The 25,169-nt window shown below is 39.0% G+C and overlaps 1 long non-coding RNA gene across 1 annotated transcript; it reads left to right on the top strand.

The window, feature by feature from the left end:
* Positions 1-3,710: 3,710 nt before the first annotated feature.
* On the top strand, positions 3,711-24,751 carry LOC134175017 (uncharacterized). The gene is made up of 2 exons (XR_009968873.1): positions 3,711-5,484; positions 23,159-24,751. It is a non-coding gene; the product is annotated as an uncharacterized LOC134175017 (long non-coding RNA).
* Positions 24,752-25,169: the final 418 nt, after the last annotated feature.

Genomic DNA, 25,169 nt, shown 5'->3' with positions numbered 1-25,169 from the left:
AAAATATTTAAAAAAAAACCAGAAGCTCTGTCTGTGTAATTTGATTCTGAGCCTTAGCAAAGCAGGCAAAGTTCCAAATATTTTTCTCTTCTCAAATTGTTTAAAATATGTTTCCAAGGGTGATTTGGCTGGAGAGACGACCACTGGGGAATTACAAGCTGAAAAGTTTTATTTTTTGTGAAGATCTGTATTTCTGTGAAGAAACCGCAGCTGCTTTTAGGGCGGGCCAGGAGCCAGGAGTAAGGTATGCTCAAAAAACATTCTCTCAAGTGAAGTCTCATTAATGACACTGAAAGCAAAAACCGTTTTTTTCTTAAAACTTAAAAGAAAGACGCTGAGATAAGTCCATTGCAAACAGAATACCTCAGCTAGTACGTGAAGCCTCTTCCCTGTGAAGATTCCTGCCCGCATTTCCCGTACCTTGCTTCCCACTCACACTGAATTTTTGTACCACTAAAATGAAGGGAGTCATCCTTGAGTAAGTGTTTGCCAGACTGGGGCCTCCCTTTGTACTTGATTAGTGTTTGACATACTCAGTAGGAAATCAGATCAACTAAAGGCATAAGTGATGTATAATTTCGCATTGCCAGGGGAAGTTTAATTTACGAGCTTCTTATACCCATAGCCAAATGTTACTTTTGGCATAAAGAATGTTTACAATGTTGTTGTTTGGACAAATTACAACTATTTTTTCTTCAGGGCCTGGTCCATGCACCCCTGGAAGGCAGAAAAGAGAGTCACTGCTTTCCAAAACGGGGGCACTCTTTCTGCCTGCCTGTGGACGTGTAACAACCATCTGATGTTTTGGAGGACCTGGTTCTTGGGAAGCCTGTGAGCAACTGATTTGGTGGGCATCTGTGCTATCTCTCTGCATTCCAGGTAGCACCTATACTATTGGTTTCAGTGCCTGGGCTAAGACCTTGGCGGAACTAAGTACATCAATCCCACCTGTGTGTGCTAGGACTCCTTCTCTGTAAGCATCACCTCCCTTCCTGTGCTGGGTGTGTTTTCCTAATGTGCCTGAATGTAGACTGCAGCATGTAACTTCTTGCTCCCATTAAAACACTGCAAATGAGAGCAGTATCCCTTACATGACCAGGGGTACCTTAGCTTGGAGCACATGGTGGTCTCTGACAATTGGCTTCAGAGGAGAACACTCCTGGTCATTCTTCCTTGGAAAAATTCCCATGATTGTGGTCAGGTCTTTTTCATTATAGTCTCATGGTTATTTACCCAGGAGCTGGGAGACAGGAGCATACACCTTCTTGTTGGCTGTTTCTCTGGACTCATTACTCTGGCATTCCCACCTGCATGATGGTACAGCTTTGATAGGGAAGCTGGGAATGACCTCTCCAAGAACACCTGGTAGCACAAGTTTTCTTTACAGGTCAGAAGTGCAGGGTTTTCATCCAGTGTGGTTTTAGAGACCTGACAGCCCACTGCCTCCTTTCTTGGCTGATTGCTCATGCCAGTATGCCATCATACAAAGAGGGGAACCCACTAGAAATAGCCATGTTATTTCTGAAGTCCCAGTCAGTTTGTGCCTTAGTGTATGGATTCTGTGCTTTTAGACTGGGTAAATAACGCGCATGTTGAAGTGGGACATCTAAGAGGTGTGTGCATGTTTAAGCACCCATTTGCTATCAGCACTTTCAGTGGAGTAGTCTGCTGTTTACCTGCTCAGCCTCTGGGTCTCTTGAGCCTGTCTTTGAAGACAGTCACCTCTTTCTGTTGACCAGAGTGGCAGCTTGTATACTGAATTCTGAGTTATGCAGCAATAATTTGAGGGCATGTGCCTAGATTTTAGAAGTCACTAGTCCCTGAATTAGAAGTCCTCTGTCTTCTTCCTGGATCTCTGTCCAAACAAGAGGTGTTTTCGTTTTGCCACCTCTCCATTTACTTCCCCCTTAACCATATAGAAGATAGCTACTTTGTGTGGCATGCACCCCTATGGTGAAGACCGAAGAGTGGATGAGAAGAATTCTAGTTAATCCTAACCAGCATAGCATTTAAGGTAATTTCATGACTGACTTCAGGAGTACTCATGTCCAGCTCCCTTGGGGCCCTAGGAGCAGCTGTGTCATGGAAGCCAGCATCAGGGAACTAGTCTTGCTGTCCATGTTGTGGGGGAGTCAGGATTCAGAGTAGATTCATGCCTTCAACAGACCAGCATTAACTGTAGTCCAGACTATTATCACTGCAGTTTTAATGTTCAGTAAACAATGTGTTATTGCCTGGTAAAAATTGTAGGGATTGTTACATAGACACTGGGCCTCAGGGAAATGGCATATGCAACTATTGCTGTACTTTGATCATAACATCCTAAGGGTCTTGGCATGCACACCAACTTCTGATTATTTTTTACAGCTTTCTCTGCTCTTTTCCTGCATCTAATTCCTTTATGAAAACAAGGCTTAGAAATATTTTTAGCAGGTCATGAAACAGCCATAGTGCCACAATGCAGATCACAGAATGTTTCGAATACGTGACCCATCCTTTGATGAACCCAGGACAACAGCCCACAAGGAAAATCTGAGATTTATCTCTGTTCAGACGCTGAATATTTTTTTCATGTGAAACACTTTTGATTATCCTGAATTTGGTCGTTGAATGGCTGTTTTACTTTATTTTTATATTTTTTACTGCAGTTTAGTTTAGTGCTCTTTCATCCTCCATTCTTCATTAACTTTTATGATTTGTCTCATAATAATATCTGAGTACTGCCATACTGAGATTGTATGGGTAAAAAAAAAAAACAACCCACAGAAAGAATTCCAAAACCATTTTAAAAGGCTACGTTCACAAATACTGAAAGGGCTTTTAACTGTGATGGTGCTCTGAAGACTGAGTACACTACTCAATAACTGTGCTCTTACCAGTCTAACTTCTGTAAGAGCTTCTAGAATAAAGTATTAAATTTCTTCTCCAGAGAGTTATTTAATGAGTTCCTCTGTTTCTATACAAGTACTGCAATGAGTCCTTACTCCTCTTCCATACTGTCAGCCTCCTGCTCCATGCACACAGACTCTAATCTGAACACCAACATGTACATGGGGAAGCAGAAGTCAAACTTCTGCACTGGAATTTCATAATCAAAGCTCGCTCACTCACTGGAAACCTTTCTCCATTTAGATAATATCAGAAAATGTTGCTTTAAATTGTGTCAAGAGTCAGAGAGTGGAATGCAAAGACTCCTCCCCACCACTGCTTGAGCGCAATTTAGTAAATCAGAGTGAGTGTCTCTGGGTTATATTTGTTTACGATAACCTCTTCAGTCTGAACTAAGCTACCAGGACTGGATCAAGAGAGCTCCATGGGACTTACTATATTAGCTCTGTGTTAATCTTTTCACAGGTTGTTCGGTGACACTTGCACAGGCCCTAATGGAGATGTCTATCTCTACAGTGCTTGGGTAGCAGGTCAGGAGCAGAGCATGTGCAGGATGATGCTCTTCTGAATCAGTCCTCCCAGCCTCCCTGATCAGCAATTGTACTGTATTGGCCCATCATGGTCATCCGATTCCTTTTTGAAAGGATTTGTGTTCTTTTGAGCTGTACCACATACACAAGGGTCCACATCTTAATTTTTCTCTGTGTAAAGAAGTGTTTCATATCTGCTACCTGCTATGTTCACATGTCTGGTAGTATGGAAAGTAATGAATGGCCATTCCCCGTTTGCTTTTTCTACAGCTCCTATGACTTCATCATTACCCCTACTTCATACCTCTTTATTTAGGTTCAAGGTCTTAGTCTGTATAGTCGCCACCAATTAATCTCTACTACTGAAGTCAAAAAGATTAAATCACTTTTACCTTGTAATAATAGTCTTTCACAAATATCCAATATTTGCTGCTTTTTATTTTGCTGTTGGGACACCATGATAAGAAAAGAGAGGAAGAATAGAGCAGCAAAAGATGAATTAAGATTGTGTATAAATGAGGTAGAGCCCCACACCAGGCTGCTGTTGTCTTACAGGAAATTCAAACAACCAGTTCCCCTTTTGAAGATGTGGCTGGTGTCATCCTTAGATTGGGAAGGAAGAGAATTCATCTATGTGTGTCTTAGTGTAGCTTCTGCTGAAATTGTCTGGTGTCTGAAAGTCACTGCTTGGAGCTCACTTGATATGTATGTCAGCCTTTCACTGAAGTTGGCATGGGCTTCATTATTAATAAAATTACATGCATGCATGCATTACAGCTGATTAGCAGACAGTGTATTTTCAAGGAAACACTAGGTGTCTCTCTGTGGGGTGGTTTGAAATGTTCCTTCAGGTTCTGCACATCTATACCAATTGTGCACAGTTCAAGTTCTGTTTATCCTTACCAATGGTATATAGGGATTTTTGGACTGTCATTAGGGAGGTGATGCTGGCCATTAGGAGTGGACCATATACTTATTATTTTAGCTATTAACTACATTTTGTTTTTAAATTAAAACGAACACATTGACTACATATCTGGGTTGGCCTTTTTTCCAGTTAATGGATGATCATATGTACAGTGAATCTTCAGGAAACAGTGGCGCTATTCTGTTTGTGTGGACGCACATGGTGCTGAGGGTGAAATGTTTCAACAGGTCAAATACAGTCATCATGACAATTTGTTTTCCCTTTCACCATGGCAAGTACTTTAGCCCTAAGCCTGTTATTTAGGGGTTAAATGTATTCCATGGTGTATTAGGCTGGAATGTGCAATAAAAATAAATTATTTCATTTTTACCACCTCTAAGCAAACTGCAGTTGCTCGGCTGCATCAGTAAGGAAAAAACACTTGAAAACTTCAAAGTGCTGTGAAAGATTCCTTCTCCCTTTCTATCCATGAAACCTAACAACTGTGTCTGCTTTATTCATTTGAATAAGAAGCTAATCATGCCATAGATGCTTCTAAGAAATGGAGCATTAGAGAAACTCCATGTTGCATCTGAGCTGAAGGTATTGTGAACCTTTAGAGAGAGAAGAATCATTTGAATTATAATGTAGATCCTAAAACATGAGAAAAGTTTTTAAAAATAATGAAATACTTAATACTTCCACTAAATTACACTGTAGCCAAAATAGAGTCATAGACTCATAGAACAGTTTGGGTTAGAAGGCACCTTTCCCAGCCATCTACTCTAACACCCCCTGCAGTGAGCAGGGACACCTTCAACTAGATCAGGTTGCTCAGAGACCCACACAGCCTGACCTTGAATGTCTCCAGAAATGGGGCATCCATCACCTCTCTGGGTAAACTGAGCCAGTTTTTCACCAAATAAAAAAAGACCACTTCTTTCCTTGAAAATACAGTCTGTTATACACAGGATAAAGCTAAATATGTCTAAGAATGCTTGTATTTTACTTTAGTTTTTTTTTAAGCATTAGAAAGCTGCTTATGTATTTGTTTTCTTGAAGACACTGCCTGCCTTATAGGTACAGAAAAACACTTGAGACCCCTCATGACGATAAAAATTTGAAGAGCACCTGAATGAAAGAGCCAACTAAAATAAGGTGAGCAATAAAAGTTACAATTTCACAAGTAATTTCTGTGCTTCCACATGTGAATTCATGCTCAGCACAGTTACAAGGAGTGCCTTTCAGTCTGTTTTCCAAAACTGCACATGAACTGTGAGACTACATCCCAATTCTAGACTTCATGTGGCCCATTTGGGATCCTTAGCTTAGCTGCAAAATAATTGTGACTCAAGATTCACAGAAACATATTTTTAGAAGGGTTAAGACACTTCTGAAATTCTCAAAGTACCTGGAAATTGAAACTTTACTGAAACCATACAGTTTTAATGAACTGCAGTTTATCTGCAAATTGAAAGAAGACATCAGAGTTCACATACCAAGAGCTAACTCTTGAACACTGTAAAGAATAACATTTTGTAGCTTTACTTGGCAAGCACAGATTCTTGTTTCAGAAGAGCATGGTAGGTATGATTCTGAAAGCTGCCGTTTCTCTTTTGAAACAGTGCAGCAAACTCTCACTGCTTTCTGGGTTTGGGCACCCGGAGAGACATGCTTTGAATTGTCCACATGTTTTTCGAATCCTATGGGCGGTTTCCAGAGGTAACAGATAAGTAATATCACTGTACTCACTTTTTACTTGCATTCACCAACAGAAAAATAGAATCTTTTAAATGGATAGTGTGGAAACACAAAATGTCCATATGGGAACAGACTTTCATAAGTATTTGAAATCTGAAAGCTCAGTACACATCTTTTATTTTAACAGGCTCTTGAGAACTGTATTTGAGCCAGGAGCCTTGGTGATGCTTTCTAAATACTCCCACATTCTTGGACTTTTTTTTTCCCACTGGTTAACTTAGATTAAATACCAGTTAAAATTCATGCCTTTTTTTTTTTTCAATTCAAAATTATTAAATAAAATATTAGGACTGGCAAGGCAGACATGCTCTGATAAATTGCAGTGTACTTTTACTAGATTAACAATGTGTTAGCTTTGACATCAGCTGTAATATGAACCAGTATTGTCAGATGCACTTTTGGATCCTGACGTGTTTATTGTTAAGCCTGGCATTTTTGCTAGATGATTTATTATTGTTATTATTGTTGTTGTTATTACCATTATTATCATCATTATTGTTACCATTATCGTTATTGTTACCATTATCATTATTATTATCATCATCATTATTATTAAGAACTGAACGCATGTAGCTTATGGGGCAGGATATTTTACAAAGTGCCAATCTGCAAGCTCCTGCTTGAAACCGCTTTACATGCTAAATGAGGTTATGTAGAGTCTAGAGTGAGAGCAAAAGTCAGTACACAAAAGGGCTTGTGTCTTAAGATGCTAGTCTGGAATTTACGTCAACCTCCTCGTCTACTCAGACAAAAATGTACTGAATGTCAGTCATGGATGGGCAAACTAAGGGTATTGCCGGTCTCTTGACATTGCACCATTTGGATATGATGGATGTGGAGAAATTTAATCCCTCCAGGGGGAATCAGGTGGCACTGTCAGGACAAAGAGTGCAAACAATTTTGTACTGGAAAAAAACTTTCCGTTTTTGTATTTTTGTGCCAAAAATGCTTCAGTTTCCAGCTGTTCTGTGTTAAAAGCTAGAGGAAAGAGTCTCAATGTTAAACATGGAATAGAATTTTCTATTGGTTGGATTATGTTTAGATCATATAAAACATGCTAAAAATCATTACCCAGTCACTGTTAAAACATCTGCTTTCTGGATTGGAAAGCTAGATGTTCAAATCCAAGTCGGGGAAAAAAAAAAAAGATTGCCAAAAGCTGTTTTCTTTAAAGACCCTTTGCTGCAAACAAGTGAATTGAGTGTTTGTGATATCTTTCTATTATCCCAGAAGTCAGCCTGAGCAGACAGAGAAAGAAAGCAGATGTCCTACAGACCGAGACACTGTTTGAAGAATATAAGTAATCTTCAAAACCCCAATTATTTAATTTGGGCTTTCCCTTGTGTCATCCCTGCACCAAAACTGAGTGTTTTCCTTTGTCCTCCTAAATCTAGGAAGAAGAATGGAAGTGTCTGTTTCTTTGACATTTCCACTGACTTTTCAGCACTGTGCATTGCTTTTCATTAATGCAGGGAATCCCAGCATTCATCCTGGCAGTCTTCTGTTTTCCTGTGTGCCTCACAGTTTCTCTACAGGTGATTTATTGGTTTCCTTTCACAATAGCACTCGCTCTGGACCATAACTCTAAACTTCTTCAAACTATAAATGCCAGTCTCGCAGCAGGAGTTGAGCACCATGGGTCAGCTGCACAGAATTTGTTCTTGATAGTGCTCTCAACTCTTGTGAGTTTAGCACGAACCTTTTGATATCTGGTGTTCCTTAAAATTCACAAATTTGTAGATGTGTTCTTACAAAGAACTGGAACTTTTATTTAAAAAATATGTGTTTCTATTCTTGTGCTAGTTTAGTAAAACAACAACTCCCCCCCCCAGAAAAAAAAACAAACAACACCCCAACAATAAAACAACTCTTGAACATGTGAATTAAAGTTCCCCAAATCTATTTTTTGAAATCTTGTGATTTTAAGCCCATCTCATGATTTTGGTCATGACTCACAACTTTTTCACTTTGGAAGTTCAGAGTACTGTAATGGAATGCAGAAAGCTGGTTACAGAGTGTTGACTCTTTTTGTCTTCAGTGGCTGACTTGTGTAATTGAAGACAGATGAAAACATACTCTGTTCAACATATTCTGAGCTATTTTGGGGTCAAACTTGTGAATAGAGATAGCTGAAAACATCTTGTAGTTACTTTTTGGTAATTGGATTTTAATTACTTGTTTGTAAAAAGTACCCTGTTGTTTCACCAAAAATCTTTCATCTGAATGCTGAAAACATGAACACTCAAAAGGCTTTAGGTTTTAGATTTTTGTCCAAAGGGTATCCAAGCAAAAATTCTAAACCCAAGTGGCTAATGTTTTTAATGTGGACTATTCAGCGCTGGGTTTTCTGATGATGTAGCAGCTGCTATATCATTAAGAGATCAAATGCTGACCTAAAAAAAATATCTACTTCATGAAAACACCAAATATTCCCCAAATTCTTCCCAAATTTTTCTTGAAATTTTTGTATTCTGGAAACAGCACTATTATCTGCAAATTACACTGGATATGAAAATATCAGCTGAATGTTACTAGTAAAGAATTAGCTGTCTGTGGATTATGCATTCTGCAACCTCTGGCATTTAGTGTACCAACTCCAAAATGCTTAACCAAGTATCACTACTAAAGTGAAAGTACAAAGTCTGTCACAGATACACATACTAACGGCTGAGTATGTGGAACCCCAAATACATATCTGAGAGGGTCCTTTGGTCAGGATATGAATACCTGTGAATATCCAAACTCCATGAGACTCAGACAGGAAAACTCAAGCCATCCCACAAACCTTCACAGTACATGCATACATTTTTGTCCAGTATTTGATCATTTCTGTGGTAAACTCACTCATTTTCAAATTTATAGGTGTCTGCCTAGTTTAGATTCTTCACCACATCGGTTTATCCTTAGCACTCAATCAGAAATCACTTGGAATAGGCTGACTGCTTCCCCTTCAACACAGAAACTGCATGAAATAGCTACACAAAAAAAGTTTATGGGAGAGGTACACTGACGACCTGACTTTGCAAGTGCAGAGGCAGTATATCACTGTAGACCTTTGATATTGAAGGAAGCTTTGGCACAGAAGACAAGGAAATATTAGAAAGTCATAGCTATGTTGCGTGATCCATGGTATTCATTTGTTGATAAGATACATGCCTTGGGTTTATTTGTTCTTATATTTTGAATAACCCAAGTAGACTAAGACCAGAAAACATTATATAGACACAAGACAAATTAAGTGGATGCAGAAACTTTCTACTGTGTAAGGTTTTAGTAGCTATAATGAAATGAGACTGAGGATGTAGTTCACTGCTGCATCTTGGGAGTATAAATTAGACAAAGCTTGCAACGCAGTGTTTGGCCAGGGCTGAGTAAAGCTCACAGTGTTGCTAGGATCTGAACCCAGTAAGTCAGCATCTCAGATTTGGGGATGTAACCCTCAAGGATGTAGAGACAAGAGTAATTGAATCACCTTGCTACATGTGGGACAAAGGAGGCTATGCACCATTTCATGCAGCTTGAAGCATTTCCATTATAATTGAAACCAGAGCAGCCAGAGGAGCTTATTTAGCATCTGCAAAGCATCTAGTAGATGCTCAATGAATTAAGGTAGCTTATGATTTTCAGAAAGCTGAGTATTATCACTTTATTTGACAGCCTATCTCAAGACAGATAATTATGCTGTTGTTGACCTTCTTGTCCTTTTTTCTTCTCTCTATCCTGCTCACTGCCACTTTTTATTCTTTCATGTTTTTAACTCTCCTTCTCTTTCCTTTGCTAACCTGAGGGATGGAGAATAAGAATCTCCATGGAAATGAGTCATGTATTGCTTCCTGTGTTTCATCTTTCCCTGGCCTGTCTTAGTTTCTTCATCCTGAATTCTGTTGGTTAAACCACCTTTTATTGGGTAAATCTCCAACCTCCAGTAAAGCTTTGTCTGCTGAAGAGCCTTTCTGGGATGACCATTACTCTGGTAGATCAGCTCCTCGCAAACAAAAGTTAAAACTCTTTCAAAAGATTACTTTTCAGACAAGAAGATATGCTTTCTAGAAATCAGAAAATTTACTCAAATTGGGAAAAGACCTGGTGGCCAGTAAAATCTCAGTTCCTGACTTCAGTTTTATGTCATGACTAGCACACTTTTTTCCTCCAGTAATATTTTTTCCTATAAAACAGAAAGCTGATTTCAGATTGATTTTCATGAGAATATGTAGGCTACACAGACAGCATTATCATCAAAAAATACTGATTTTTTTACATTTCAGTAACATCAATTACAAGGCAGAAGAGGACATCTGCATGTCTTCTCTTGGTACATGCTTGTTACTGTCAGATATTTCATTAATGAGTTATCTTTCTACTGGATGTTATTTAGACATTCAGATACTGTAGTGTAGAAGTGAAGTCTAATTATATAATATTACTTTTGATCCGGTTTTGGAAAATATGATTTTTTTAAAGATCAGAATATGAGTTACAGGAATAATTATATTGATCATGCTCAAATTACTTTTTTTTTTTTCAAACACAGTTGGTGTATAGAGGTACTTTTGAAACTAATGCAAAGCTTCATGTTAACCAGAATGGATCTTCAAGTCCCAACATTTTACAGGTATTTAATCTTTTGCAGTTATTAAAGCAAATATGTATGAAGCAAGAAAAACATCAGCTATAGCACCAGTGTCCCCCTTGAAATCATACACATGCAGGTCCAACACTGTATTCCCAGCATTCATCCAGTTGACCTGTTGATAATGCGATGTGTTTCTTTCCCTGAGTTACCAAAGCATAGGCAAAAAATCTGCAGTGAGATCCAGCTAACTATAGATATTAGTAATCTGAAAGTTAGGAATCTCGTCTGGCACCTTGTCTAGCCAGCTCTTTTTTGGTTCTTTTGTAAGCTGTCTTTGGTCTTTGGTATCTGGGTCAATGCAGAGCAAAACATGGGTAGACGATTTTAAATATACTAGCCTAATCCTTTGAGCAGGTGTCTAGGAGTTCCAAAATTGTCCCATGACAGCCCTGGGGTGAACTTTGTTTGCTGGAGAGTTCCTTGGTCACACCAAGAACAAGGTAGAAAAGATCACTGGTGATTGCATAATAAAAGCTATTAAGAAACTGCATCTGTCAGTGTGGAAGCTAGAGCAGTGCCTAGTAATGCTATTTTCATTTTTCAGCATGTTGAAAAGAGCTAGTCCATCTTCCAGTATAGATGAAACACAGGTCCTCCCACTGACATAGTCAAGAATTGGCCTGAAACCCACACAACAGTGTGATGACAGCTGGAGACAGATCCAATAACAGCTTTGGACGGATATGCAGTAATAACAAAAAAATGATTAAGGTGGGTGGTTAAAAAGAACTGCAGCTCTGTCTCTGGATTATAATGGAATTACTTTATTGGGTAAATGATACAATTTTTATTTACAGTAATAAAATTTCCTGTCTCAGTAATTAGAATAACCAGGCACTCATGAACTTGTATTTCTTTTTTAAAGTTACTTCTCAAATTGACAAATACTGTCTACCTAAATAATTTAATGATTTAGATGAGAATAACTAGGTGTGTTATTCCTTCTCTGAGGATGAAGCTCTTTTCAATGTCCTCTGTTTCACACCTCATGCTTGTTTCCATCTTTCTTTCTGCAGAGAACTGTTTGGCACCTCCATCCAGACCTAGCATTTGCTGCCCAACTTGCCTACTTCCTTTCTCTCAGCTTCTAAGTCCTCCCATTGCTCACAACACCCTTGCTTAGCAGAGGAGACTTGCTCTGTAGCTGCCATTTCTCACAGCTTGCATATGTGCCAGTGAGGACCGTCAAGCCCAGGATTGCCCTGGCCATCCAAGGGGCAGAATGAGCTCTAACTGGGATCAGGAGCCATTTGAAGGGGCTAGAGCACCCTGTGGTATGAGCATATCATCTAACAACAGCTTTGGCATGATTGTATAGCTTGTTAGGATTCTGATGTAACTTGTGTCATGCTGAATTTATGTACTATACACCAAGTATACATAAAGTTAAGATGCATATCCTCTGATATTTAAAGGATATTCTACCATGGAAGCAGGTACTGAAAGTCTGAAATCCTCATTGACACAGAAGGCTGCCAGAGATACAGCTTTTCCCAAGAAGCAAACTGGTGTTGTTCACCTTTTAGACATTCTTTACCTTTTCAAAAGCTGAGGATGAGAACCAAACATTTAACCCAGTAGCTTTCTAGCAGATGTAAGCTGGAACTATTCCAGTCCACTTTAACCCCTGGACATAATGTTTACTCACTAGGCAGTCGAATGCCAGCTGTTATAACATGTATAGCTCTGCTCCGGCACACTGCACAAGTAGGTGTATTTATACAAGCTTGAGGGATTACTTACAGATAAATAACACACATAAGATGATGCTAATAGACACCTACACTATGGAAGCAGAGCAAGGGAAAGGATCCACTTTCAAAAGAAGTCTACAGCTTGCAAAATAAAACCTGCAAGTGAATTCCTGATCTACCCATGGAGATAATCATCAGGAGAGTGTCACTTTTGCCCTGTAGTGCTGTTCGAGGTACCCATGAACCACATGAAGTGTAGAACTGAAAATTGTTTGCTCTCATTTTCTGCAGAGTCCTATTTCTCCTTTTAACCCTACATGGTTGAAGTGCTAAAACAAACCAGCATTTTTTGCTGAATTTCAGCGCTTACTGCTCTCTCAGACAGAGTCTAGCTTTGGTCTTTTTCCCATTTCTCTCTACCCATATGTACACAGCCATCCGTTTCCCATTCAGCCTGACCTACTTGCTAACAGGTAACCCTGCTGGGATGCTAGCCTCCTTTGCTGATAACCCTAGTTTCAGACCCTTTCTTTCCAGCACAATGTACCTGGTCATGTACTCGTCTAAAGCTACTCTGTAACCAGACATTTTTCCTGCTACTCGAGTTCTGATAGGCTCATTAGGTTGCTCTAATTGGTGGATATGTGTAATTAATTTACATCAATAGGGTCCCCTAAGCCTTTGAAGGAGAGACATTTATCAAGCCCTTCAAAAGTTTTGTTTCTCTGACTAATCTCAGAACTATGTATTCTTTATTCCTGTGCCTGATTTAGTTATTGAATTCCCAGTTTATGGCATTTTCCAGTTAAATATGTAGTTTCCCAAAGGCTAGTTGAAATATCTAAGCACTCAGAATGAAAGAAATGTCTACCTTTTGTCAAACTTTTGGTATCCGCTTTACGGTAGTTGAAGTTACTCTGGGTCATTATTGCTGTTGGAAGTAGTCTTCCCAGGCTGAAGAGAGAAATTTTTACTAAAGGGCTGCAATTGGAAAACAACATTATCTCATTTGTAGCATGATTAATTTGCAAAAGGATCCTGATGACATTTGCTATGTACAGGTCCACTTGGGGTGGTGAGAAGCATTGACTAATACGAAGAGCATAGGATTAAGAGGTTTTAGGATACACCTTTTATTGTCATAATTGTCATTACTCCTGTGAGCATTTCAGGCATATTGTCTTTGACTAGCTTCTCCTCAGATGAAATGAGGTCATGAATAGACCTCTTGTGTTTCAGAATTGAGTTCAAAGGGTTTACATTTATAAAGTGTTTTGAACATGAAATGTACCAAGTAAGGAAAAATACAGCTAGTCCCACTACATTTGTTAAGTCCAAAAATGTGGTTTTCTGTGATTTCACACCTATGTTTATGGGTGAACTGTTACATGGGGGAATAGTTAACCCTACAAGGAAACAGCAATGTTTTTACTAATGGCAACAGGAAAACATGAGTATAAAAAAACCTTAAATGCCTGTAGGAAAAGAGTATTGAGCTAACATTGTTCATCTAGACAGCAAAAAGTCAGATGCTACTTTGCCATACAGTCCTGTCTACTTTGCCTGGATGACAGAGTAGAAATTTAGACTGAATTTTGCCCTTTCTGGTAAGATCTCTATAAACACTTCAACAATAAGTTTAAAAACTGTAAGCTGTGGCTTCAATCCACAGCCCCTAGGCAGTGGAGAGTGCACATCAAAAGAACATTCATGCTGGTAGTATTTCCAAGGGATACAGCATGAGGGAGGAATTGTCCATAGAAATCCTGCATATTAGTGAAACATGTTTCCTTGGTTTAGGACTCAGCGCCATAGAGAGACAGAAATGTGCATTTTCTGTAAAAAGAGAAGGTAATGTTGTCTGACCTCAGCATCAGCAGCCAAGGGATTCACTTCAATGAGTTCGGTTTGTACTTAGAGTGAGAATTCAGTTTCTTCACTAGTCCACCAGCTTTTCTATCCTCCTCTTCAGTGTAGAATGGATTATTTGAGAATTTTTGTTTGCATAGAGGTTAGAGCAAATTAATACCAAGTCCTTTAAAGAAGCATAGCATTGCTGTTTGCATATCATTCTGCAGAGGTTTGTGGCACGGTGAGGATAGGTTGTCTTTCAATTTTCTGACAGGCTGTTTTTAAAAGGCACATGCTAAATTGCAAGCCAAACAGTGCCTGCATTATTGTTCCTGATACCTTTTCAAGTAACATGCAATATTTCTAGACATCAACCCATCAGGTAAATGAGGGCAGGTTGTTTGAGGAGGCTGCCTTGAAAGGGTCAGCAGGCAGTGAGCAGCTGTGAATGTGTCAGGGTCAAACATTTTTTTTCCTCTACCTTCCTTTCCAGTAGCACTTGTTTATCTCAAGAGAATGGGTGAGAAACGTCCTAAAGACCAGCTGATTTCAGAAACTTATGAATGAAACAGAGGTATTTCCCATGGTCTAAGTTCTGCACTGATAGGATTCAAGCCCCTTTGTCAGGTGGGAAGAAGTCCCTGACTTTGCTCCCAAATGGAAGCATGTTCACAAAAGCATCTTCCTCACAGATTCAGATAAATTCTACCAGTTTAGCGTTTAAAATTATCTGTAAGTAGGTCCTTTAAGAAATTCAGCATTCAGTATCAGAAAGAAAGAGTTTTACAGGTTCTTCAAACTTGAGAGAGTGTTAAAATTTACTGAAAACTTTCACATAAGCTGATGTTACTTTGTAATCAAAATGGTTGAGGGCCCTATAGTTCTCCATTGCACACTTAGCTGTTCAATATCCTAGTGAGAGAAAATGTCACTGTCGATTTCTCTGGCCTTAAGGATGGAAACTGAGTACTTCACTGGGTTGGACACTGACCTAGGCTTCACTGAGAAAATGATTTTTAAAATCATTACTCTGGAACATCTACATGTTGGAAAGTGAAACACATTGAGGCAAATGGTAAGCACTCAGGTTTGGAGAGGTTTCGTTGAACAAATGCTAGTTTAACATGCAAGACCATGTCCACTCATCTAAGAGCGTGAAAAAACAGACTTTCTACAGTACATAGGTAAACCAATCTGCTACCCATATGCTCTGCTAATACTGGCAGCCAGCCAGGGAACAGCTCTCAATTAAACAGATTAGGCCAAAGAAAGCACAAATGCAGAATTCAGGCAAATTACCAAAATTGCCTTCATTCAAACATACCTTTCATTTGAAGTCTAGGTATAAGCTGCACTGAAATGTCAAAAGTATGTCTGAAAGACCTTGGCAAGCTTGCACAGGATTCAATAGATGTCAAGAGGCAGCACAATATGAAGCCACTTCACTTGAACACAGGCTGGATGGTTTTGAAATTCATCATATTGAAGCCAGCACTCGCTTTGCAGACCTCCTTAGAATAACCAAATAATACAATGGCTTCTTTCTAAATAAACAAATGGGGCTCACAGGCTGTTAAGAAGTCTTTTTTTTTTTTCCAAATACTCAGGCTCGGATCTGATCAGCTGCCTCTGAGCTCAAACAGACTACTCTCTATGCTGGCTGGCAGGAAGGAGATTTTATCTCTTGTGTGCTTAGGCCCCCATAATTGCATCTCACTCCTGACTCCTTCACAATAACGAGTGTATCCTCCCCATGGTTTGCAGAACACATGCGGAGGAAATAGCGGGGCTGCAAGCTAACTGGCACAAAAATTCTAACCAGATGATGGAAAAAATGTATGTCAAACTGAGAGCACTTAAGAGATTTTCTTCGTCCAAGAGGACTGTATATAATCCTGCAAATAGCCTCCCCTGGAATCGATTGACCCCATCTTAAGAAAGCTGTTACTTGTTATTCCAGTCCCATTTTGCCAAGCACTGTTTTAACCTACACAGGAAGATTCCAGGGTGTAATATTCCCCTTTTATTGGCACGCATATAAAGCATGGTTTAAAAAAAAAAAGAAAAAAAGGGGGACAAAAAGCCCCAAAAGCAATAAATGACACTTTGGAGGGGGAAAAGAAGCTCATAAACCAGCATTTTTTTTCCAACTTTGTTAAATAAAAAAGGTGATTAAAATACTTCCAGAAACCTGATGCTTGTTTCGCTAAGATTTTCCTTGAAATGATGATGTCTTTTCCCCACTTGTTCTTCCAGCCCTGGAGCATTGACTTCAGCTTCTGCAGAAGTAGCCTGAATCAGTCTACTGGAACAAGTTATTTTCAGGCCAGATTTTCAGGTGAAGTATCAGTGAGTCATTAGGAACTATGAACACCTGAACACCTTGTGGTATTGGTTTCCCCATCTCCAGAGGCTTTCCTGCCTCATTAGCACACTTACCTTCAAAAAGAACACTTATTTACCAACAGTAATTCACCAAATACCTCTGACAAGAGTAAGTAAAATGATTTTCTCAGATGCTGAGATAAAATCACAGAGCCAAACCTGTAGACTGCTTAAATAAATCTGCTATTTTTAAGCCCAGGGACTAGCATCAATGTTCACCAAGTGAAGACTGGGCCCCTGTGTAAACTTTAAAGAAAATTTCCCTAGCAAAGATACACATAAATGGAGTGTGCTATGAAATAACACAGTTGGGATAAAGCTTCACCCTGAAATCAGTGCTCAGACTGTTGCCAAACATACCCAAGATGCCATGCCTGCAGTCAGTTGCTGACTTCACCCATCCCAGTCTTTGGGGTTATTGCCACCTGCACCTTGCCTTGCCTATGTTTTTGATATCCTCACTACAGCATATCTTTAATATGATATTTTATGAACAATTCTGCTCCTTCTACCTGGACTCATTTCAGAAGCAGAATACTTTCAATGGGAGAGAAAATAGTATGAAGAAAATAACCTTACGGTGCCTCCAGAACTTATGTTCCTCCTTTTTCATGTTCCTGCAACAAACATAGTCACCTTCTGTCAGCCTGGGCTGTTACAAGGGATAAGCAGCTCATGTCAGTTTCACGTTTCCTCTCCTGTGACATCTTCATTACAAACCCATCTGCCCTAACAGGGTAGTAACTAGTAACTAGTTTTACAGCTTACTTATATTTTGAGCACTGGGGAATGATTCTGCACTAGCGTCAGGCAACCTTATTTCCTATTTTTGCCTGATTGCAATGTTTCCATTAAGATCAACTCTTTTTTTTTTTTTTTAATTAAAGTGGTTCAGATAACTAATTCTCAGAATTCACTACTAGTTCTCTCTTCATGTGGGAGAACAATTTTTTCTCAACTCCAAGGTATCTCAGCAGTCTTAACCTCTGTCTTACTACAAAATATAAGGATAAAAATTCCCTTAGATTGGGCTGTACTCTGAACTTTCCTTGGGGGGGCATATGAGCACATGACTGTGAAAGAGTACACAACAAAGACAGCGATATGAGAAGGGTGTGTGTACATTGAAATAGGTATCCTCAGTGCTCCATTTTTCAGAAAACTGAAACTGGATTGCAAAATTCAAACAAGGTCTATAGAAGAAACAACTGCTTGGTAGCTTAGTTAGTGGATTGATAGTGAAACTCTATACACTCAGGCATTTTCACTTCCACAGCTTACACTGAAGAAGAATTGGGGCATCTAAGGAAGAAGAGAATTCAGTGTTATAATATATTTCCACAGTGTCTGACTTAAACTTATTTTACTGGAAATCGTGTTTTGCCAAACCTGTTTTCCTTTGGTTTTTGAGTATGAATATCTTTTCTTTCAATTCTCTCACCATTTCAGTTACAAAAAGGGGTTTTCCTGCTTTTATTAGATTTTCTTCACCTGTCTTCCAAAGCATTGCTTTGTGTTTGATGGCTCTCTGTTAAGGCATCAGGGTTTTTTTTTTAATTCTCTTGAGCTAACTAGCCAACTGCTTCTAGGAAAGAATGAATAATTGTTGTGAAAATGTGGGGACATTAGGCATGCTCTAACTTTCAGTGTACAGCCAAGTGGTTATTTGGCTTCTTGCCTTTGGACTGATTTTGCTGCAGTCTTCTGTCAACTTTAATTTTATATTTACCAGGCAGTGAGAGAGTCACAGACCAGTTTGAATAGGTGCAAAAGTTGGACAGAGAACCTTCCATTACAAGTACCAGAATAGCTACAGTACATGCGTCACTACCATAAATACCTACTCCTGAGAGAGAAGAAACCTCACCCCATTTTGTAGGTGAAGACCTGGGACCCAGGATAAATGAATAAAATCCCTGCTATCAGGCAGGAATTTACATAAGGAGTGAGACGTAACCCCCATACCTGTGGTGGCAATGCAGCATAATTTCCATTGGAGGTGGGGTTTATCTGAGTCCTCGTATCTGCTTTCATGATACTAGACAAATATGTCCAATAGTGAGCTTCAGTTTTCCAAAATACCTAGTAGCAGCTGTTACAGCTGCTATGGAAAGTCCTGCTTCCCAGCCTGTCAGGGATGGCAGTGTCCTGTCTGGAGCACCCAAAACTCTATCAGCACTCCAAAACTGTGCCCAAGTTCGCTTAAAAAACACCTTTCCCTCTGGTCACAGGTTGCTTCTTCCTTCCGTCGTGGTATATTTCCAGTGGGCTTGCTGTAGAAAGATTCAACCGAGTACTCAGTCTTCCCCAGTTTTTTTCTCTGTTAGGCTTTGGATATTCTCATGCTATTTTAGCATGTTTTCAAAGTAGATACTGCCTTCAAACTACCTGGCTGCCTCAAGGGTTTCTGCAGATCTTCAAATGTTTAAATGTTTTCCCAAAACATTTGTATTATGTTTACATTCTTTTCTTCCTTCCTATTTTTTTTCCTAATAATACTGAGTTCAGATACCATTGAATGTCTTATCTGTGGATTTGTGGTACAATATAGCAAGTACTATATTTGAAAGAAAATATTTTCGCTATAGCATGTCATTTATCATTATATTGTATATATTGCTTCAGCTTGTTTACAGTTTGCATTCTTTCATAACACTCTTTTATTATTTGAGGTTTTGAAGATCATGCTATAAAACATTAACCCTCAATTATCCTTGTCTCAACCTGAACTAATTCAGCTGATGTTCTCCCTTAATGCTTACTCAGTTTGCACATGGGCAAGATGACTTAAAGTAAAAGATAGGTGCAAAGTAGTCAAGAAAATAGTAGGAACCATTAGGAAAAGAATAGGAAATAACCCAGAAAATATCATTATGTCACTAAACATTGGCTTGGTACACCTACCTCTTGACTACTACATTCAGTTCTGGTTACCCCACTTAAAAAAAAGAATGGCCCCATTTGCAAAGACAAAAAAAAAAGGCATAATGGTTGATGGAAGTAAAAGACAAATTCCATGAGGAAAAAGCAATAAAAGACTTGGATAAAGGGGAAATATGACAGAGATTTTTTAAAAATCACAAATGACGAAGAGGAAGAAAATAACAAAATGGTAATCCTTAACCCTCAGACTGGAAATAAGATTTTCAGACAGGAGCTTTAAAATGAACTGAAGGAGTCCTCTCTCAAAAAACTCCTATTTAAACTGTTGAACTTATTGCCACAAGGTGACATGGAAGCTGAATTTCTGAGTGCGTTCGTAGTATGGTTTGACAACTCCATGGAGGTTGATGTCAGGTGAAATGAAAACCCCTAACTTTGGGCCTATATTATCTTTCCACTCATTTTTCTAAAAAAAATTATTTCTTATCACTGGTGGGCAAACTAGTTTTAAGCGACTCAAGCCACCGTTTTCTTTACCACTTATCTAGTGACATTATTCCACAGCGTAAAAAAAGACAAAAAAAAAAAATGAAAAGCTCACCATAAAAACACTCAGGATGAATGAAAAATGCCACTCTAATTTTGCTAGCATGGTCTTACTATTGTTTTTCTTCCTTTTAAAAAGGGATTCTGAGATCCTTCATTTGCAGCAGTTACATAGCTTGTATCATTCCTAACTTTGAAGGTATGCCATGACAAAGACCAAATTTTGCTGTCAGTTCCACCAGCTGGAATCCAGGCAAAGTCCATGGGCTTTAGTGTCGCTGTTCCACATTATACTGTGCAGCTGATTCAGCTACAAATATGTGAAGTTTTTCTGAACCTAGATCATTGCTTAAGTAATGGAAGGCTCAGAAAAAGGTTGATGTTTTTGCAGCAGTAGCAGCAAAAACCTCATTGATTTTCCTCAATATTGTGAACAAGTCTCCAGAAAAAAAAAAGAATACCCACACAAAAAACCCACAACAAAACCCCTGAAATATAGTTCTATAGTTTCTACAGTTTGAATTAGTTTTGCAATTAGGTGGGAGAAAAATATAACAGAAAGCTTATATTTGCTTGGGGGGCTCTTTCTGTTTTGGCCAAAAGAACAAACTCCACCAGGTATTTGTGACACTTTTTTGATCTGTTTTCACATTCTTCTCACCGAGGAAAGCAGCCACGAAATCTAACTGTTATTCATCATCTGTGCTATGGGTGTATCCGAAGTACAGCTAAGACTAGGTACCTAACACAAGTACCACACGTACAAAGAACAGCAAGAAGTATTTCTTCCCGCAAAGGAACAAGAATATATTTGCTTAAGGACTGTAGAAACCCTCGGTGTTACATTTTGTTCTTTTGTTTTTTTGGGCACTTACATAGCATTATCTACAACCATTTCTGGCTTGATCTGTGCCACCTGAGTAAAAGATAGGTCCGTGAATGGACAGAAATATGGGTTTGCAACCAAAGTGTTTACATCTACTTAATGAGTATGAATATGAGAAGAAATCTGACAACAAGATAATTTAGAAATAGTAAAGGAAACATTCACCATACTTTATGTTGATAGTATTATACTCAACACATTCAGTGTTTCAATGACTTCACTTTTTAACCTGAGAATTTATTATTCAGGAACAGTGACCACTGTAATGCAGAAACTGTGGTAAACATAGAAAGAATTCTAAGTATTTTTTATTTTTCTATTTTTCTCACTTCAATATGGAGGGTCACTCCATAATAAATTCCACAGGTTTCTACTGCTTTAACCATGTTCCTTCACGTAGGGCAAGTTGGTATGCCTTGCTCGGATAAATAAGGTAATCTCTCCTTCCCTTACAGACTTTGAGACGGAGTTTTCTTCATTAAACACAGTTAAATTATGGCACTGTACAACCTTCAGCCACTTGGTGAAACTGAACCTATTTAGGAGTTTGGCAAGGGCTAAGAACGTTCTTGGGGTACAGTGAGACCAGCATCACTGATGCTGTCCTGTTTTTGTCCCTTCCACTCTGGAAGTTACTAGCACAATAACCAGGAGGTTTTGACAATACGATAATTTTTTTGAGAAGCACCACACATGAGGTATGTATTCAGGACAGAAAACCTGCCCATGCCCTCCAGTGAGCTGCTGTAGCCTTCACATTTCCACAAAGGCTGCCAAGTGTCTCCCCCCCCCCGATTATACAAATCGTTAACACTGATAACATTTTCCTTCTTGAGTTACCAGTTCTGCTCATAATGTCCCTTCAGTCTATCCCCTGGCTTGCTGCAGATCGCTGCTGCTGTCTCTATGCATGTTTGTCCGTTGCCTGATTCTCAGCCTCAGTATTGGCAGTTTTATTACAACAGCCACTACATTTGATATACTTTTGCTAAAAACCTCAGCTGCCAGCCTCTAGTGAGTCCATATAATCTCTGCTTTCATTTGTTAGCAAAAGAGCATTTGTATCCTTCATGGCTGCAGAGAAAACTGCGAAAACACAAAACAAGTGAATCTGAAAAGCTTAGAAACCACAATGCAACTAAAAAGGGACTTAAAAAAAAACACCACCACAAAATCCAAAACAACAAAACACACACACAAAACTAAAAAACATACAAAACAAAGAAAGAAACAAACAGACAAGAACACATGTTGACCCCCAAAAAGCAACCAAACAGAACAAACCCAAACCAACTTATTACTTGTAAGACAGTACCATGGCCATTTTTATTCCAGCTCTCCCTCATGGTTTTGGTATGCGGTATACTTAGAGCTTTGAGCATATGCTGAGTACAACTCTCTGTAATTATGCTAAGAAAAAATCAGATCAGAATAAAAATCCCTCCCTCCTTCAGTGCACTGTAAGTTTTCATTTGATGCAATATGAGGGAGTGAGTAACATTGCATAAACATAAACCATCCAGTTTCTAGCTGATCTTACTTTCTAGAAGAGTGGGAGAAAATGACTGTATTATTTGCTATTATTGCCAAATAGCCAGTTGAATTAAAAATAAGTTTTAAACAGCCAAACAAAGACGGCTGAGGATTTAAAAAGCAAGAGAGTACATGCCAAGGGCCATAAGGTCTGGCAACCCTTGCATCCAGAATGAAACAATTTTTGATTAATTTTTTCATCTGTTATTTTCACTTGTGTAAATAGTAATGCTGCTGACATTGAAAGTCCTGATATAACAGTGTAATTTTTCAAGACAAGCCAACTTCAAAAGACTCGCTGGGAGATAATGAAAGGATGCAGCAAACTTACAAGGAGTCAGCCTCCAACTTCATCATTCAAATAAAATAATAATTGGTTCTGGAGATCTCTTTCACTCATGACTCACTGTGCCCAAGTGCTGCACATTTATCTCAGATAGAGAGGTAGTACTGCATGGGGCCCCTTCACAGCTCTGCAGGTCCTGCTCAAGGTAATGAAAGGGCTCCTAGCAGCATCTGGTATCAGTTTCTCCATTGCCGTGGCAAACTGCTGGTGTTATAATCAACTCTCCATGCCATTTGTTTTTTTTCTTCCTTTGTAGTCCTTGGAGAGGTTTCTCTCTCAGATTTTTGATTTACTGTTGGGTTATTTCTTTGTAGTTTTATGGTAATTTCTGACAAATGGCCAAGCGCTTTGAAGTTCACTCTTCAGAAACAGAGAGACCAAAGTTCTGTTGATTCTGGTTCAACCCAAAAGAAGAATGATATGGCAATAAATACAGAGGGATGCAAAATTTCACTGGGAGCTGAGGTCTTATGTATCTGCTGTCTGTCTGTAAACAAGGACACAATGTCAGTTCCAGGTATCATCATTTTGTCAGTCAGGTCAAAGGCTTTGGCTCCTGTTTTCTGGTTCAAGAGTTCCCTTCACTTATGTGCGTGAATCTGTGTGTTTATCTGCAGATGAGGTCTGTGCCAATGTTTTGATAGAAGTTTCTCCTATCTGGGCTGGACCCATGATCAATACATGTCTCTTTCACTCTTTAGTTCCTTTGATTTGGTGTTTTAGAGCAAAGGTGCTGCAGACACCACAACGGTACAGTATTCATATAAATGTTGCCAATAAGAGTTTATTCTGAAATCTGGAAGACTGTGTGGGAATGGTGTACTGTATTCACCACATTACCCTCCATTTGACCAGGAAAGGACCATCTTGTACACTTACTTGTAAACCATCTCAGATAGCATCAGTAGCAGCCTTACTCTGAAGTCCTTTATAGCAATCCATGTTTAGAAGATGTAATTGCTCTTGAACAAAGACCTGGCAATTGTGAAACATCTTCTGCTCAAGAAAGTGCTACCAGGCCCTTTATGTTATGCTTGTCTTCCCTCTTCTTGCAATAAGGAAGGAAGGGGGGGAAAAAGGAAATGCCCGTGGAGTCTTTTTCATAATGATACAACTACTGAGCATCTAGAGGAATTGCCACACAGCAGGCTTCAATCAAATAAGAGGTTGTTTTTCAGACAATGCAGACTCAACTACCAGAGACTTAAAATGATAAACATAGAGGACAAATGGTCACTAAACAATCTCCAGTTCAGAAAGCTGCCCTCCACTGAGGCTTGGAGTCTCTAAAATAAAGTTTCCATCAACCATCATGTTAAACCATTCACACTGCAGGAAGCCAAGGGATGTTGCTTCTTCTTGAGCACCATCACTGAACTCTGAAGCAGTTGTTAAAAATGGTTCAGCCTGCCTACCCCCAAACAACTCAGAACACTCCTCAAAGGCTTTCTGCCCCTTGCTGCGTGCCAGCCTGCAAATAAGCAAGAAGCCATTCACCTCCCTTTCAGCAGCTGGAGTACAAGGTACAGAAATATCCTCCCTTTTGGAGCTGGCTCAAGAGGAGGCCCTTCACATGTGGGAATTAATACATTGAAAGGACTGTTATCTTTGCAGGACTTCTTTTTTAATTGAATAATTTAATTTACAGTGTTCCCAGCTGCCTGGAATGCAGTTCTCCTTTGAGTTTGCCTGTAGGAACACTGAGGATTTATGTAGCATTCTCAGCAATAAGAAGGGAATGGCATTGCTTTGATCTTTTTCTTGGTTTTGTGTTTTTTTTTTTTTATTTTACAGTAGGTGACAATATGCGAGACTGTATATCCCACATTCAGAGAGGCAGTCACTTTTCTTGAGTTTATTTGCACATTGTATCTTCTTCTGTTTCAGTAGATGACAAAAATTGTTTTGTTTCTCTTTGTTGTATGATCAATTGACCAATGTAAAATCATGAAATGCCTTTTTAGAGAACAAAAGGTAGCCTGTTTCCCACTGATAAAATAGCTGGTTTAGCACCTGTAAATCTGTTTTGCATTTAGTGGAAAGCTTTATTTCATGCTGATAACAGGATCAGAAAATGGGCTCTGACAGCATGTTGTGATTTTACAGTATCCAGGGGTAAAACTCCAGCTAATTATGAGCACATGGCTTTCAAGAGCCATACTTTCATATTTAACTCCATAAATCTTGCTAAGTGAAATCCAAACCTATGTCTACAGCATTTGCTAATCATCAGGTTATTAATTGTTTTTGCTTTGCTGGGAGTGTTTGGAGTTTTGTTTTTAAAGTAATGGCTGCAAAACAAAAAAAAAAAGGAAGTACTTTCTT

The sequence above is a fragment of the Pezoporus occidentalis genome, unplaced genomic scaffold, assembly GCF_034315485.1.
Source record: "Pezoporus occidentalis ecotype Australia unplaced genomic scaffold, CSIRO_AGI_Poc_V1 ctg117, whole genome shotgun sequence".
In the NCBI taxonomy this organism is placed as follows: Eukaryota; Metazoa; Chordata; class Aves; order Psittaciformes; family Psittacidae; genus Pezoporus; species Pezoporus occidentalis.
This window is presented reverse-complemented; position numbering and strand designations above follow the sequence as displayed.